Genomic DNA, 1,968 nt, shown 5'->3' on the forward strand with positions numbered 1-1,968 from the left:
AACGTGGGGAAACATGCACAAATCATTGTATGAAACACTTTTGTGACCTCCCAATCCTTGCATATCTCTTACACTCTGTTTCAAACTCTTCATTTTTCTAGCCAATTCTTCATGTTCCTCGTTCTTAACAGCTTTTTCAGCCTCAACATGGGAACTATACTGATGAGTGTGAGGGTAAAAGCTTGAAATTTTAAAAGTCAATTCAGGAGTATAATCTCGATCATATTGAACTTTGGGTAGAGGATCGTTGTTGGATTTTGGCTCCATTATAGGTTGTTGAACGACATTAATCGGCGCAGTTGGAATGAATAGTGGATTACTTGTCATAGGCGTACTCAAAGGGCACACCGTAGAAGTTCCAGCTACGTTGGATGCGGGACCGAATCCAGGTCGATAAATTGGATCACTTATTGATACTTGGACAGGGGGTGACATATTTGTATTTAGATAGTCACGGATTGAAGGCGGTGGAGCTTGTCCACTCATCCACGCTTCGTACATCTCCGTCATTTGCTGTCTTATTATCCTTATCTCTTCGGCTAATATTGTTTCTTGTGACATCATCTGGTTCTGGACCTCGTCATTGTCCGACTCATTTACGTCTTTGTAAGTCATTTTTTTTTTCCTTTTTGACCTTGTATTATAGGGATGGGATACCAGCTTAACTACAAATCAACCACCTTAATTTAACTGTGTATAGATAATAATGCTTGTTAGGGTTAGACCTTCTTCAGTTATAAGTTTTTTTTAAAAAATAATTTAATAATGCATTGATCAAATCCGTTTGAGATTACGTACGTAACACGCTTGCGAACATGACTAAGATCTTTGCATATATTTTCCAAAAACTCAATAACTAAGTTTTTCTTTTTAGAGCTTTGAGATAAAATTCTTTAGTTTTTTTTTTATTTGAATTATTAAAAGAAAATTAATAAAAACTTGTTTTTGATAAAGATTAAAGTTTGTTTTTTTTTTTTAAAACTTTTGAAAAAAGATTTTTTATTTTTTTATTTTTGAATAAAGATCACCGAACCCAAAGAGGGTTGCCTACGTATCTCATTGAGGTGAGAATCAGGTGTGCGTATTTCGTCCAGATTGGACAATAAAAAAAACTTTTAAGATATTAATTTTTTTTTATTTTGACAAATGTAACTTTTCAAAGTATTATGAAAGTAAAATATTTTGAATTTTCTTTTTACAAACTTTATGAAAAAAATCTAAATAAAAATATTATTATTCTTTTCATTAAGTAATGCAAAAAATTTATTTTATTTTAAGAAATGTATAATAACTTCTAAACGAAGAAATGTTTTCGTGTTTTCTCCTTCTTTTTATTTTTTATTTAAATAAGATCAAAAGATAAAAAAAATTCATTGCATTAGTCATATTAAAATGCGTCAACTTATAGAGACTTTCAAATGAATGCATTTTCATGTAGCACATAAAATGAGCTAAGTGGTCAAGTAAGAGAGGGAAACTTGTCCTGGACGGATCCAACTTTTGTTTTGAGGCTCACCAAGTTACATGAAAATTATGCAAATAATCGAAGTCTTCTAGGGATAACCATGTCTATGTTCTAGTTTTACTAGGTTCAAACCTAAATAAGATAAGTATCTAGACTGGCTTACCCGATTAGACAACTCGAGCTAGGAAGGGGCAACTTATCGGTAGCAGCGCTATTCCGATTTCATTGCTGGTCCAACCCCGCCTAACATATGTGACTAAATATCCTTCACTGGGTGTCAAGACACTCCAGCTTTATTTCAAGGGAAAATAGGATGCATAACTGCATTCCTGTGAACGTGTGTTATGTGTATTCAAAGACTCATAAGGTATGCGCGAGAGAAAAAAAAATTTAGTATAGTTCAACAATATAAATATAAAAAGCAATAAATGAGTAGCAAGTAGCACATTAGGCCATCAAACACAATATATTCAATAAATAAAATAATAAAATCAAGTAAATGT

The sequence above is a fragment of the Solanum tuberosum genome, unplaced genomic scaffold, assembly GCF_000226075.1.
Source record: "Solanum tuberosum cultivar DM 1-3 516 R44 unplaced genomic scaffold, SolTub_3.0 scf00553, whole genome shotgun sequence".
NCBI classification, from domain to species: domain Eukaryota; kingdom Viridiplantae; phylum Streptophyta; class Magnoliopsida; order Solanales; family Solanaceae; genus Solanum; species Solanum tuberosum.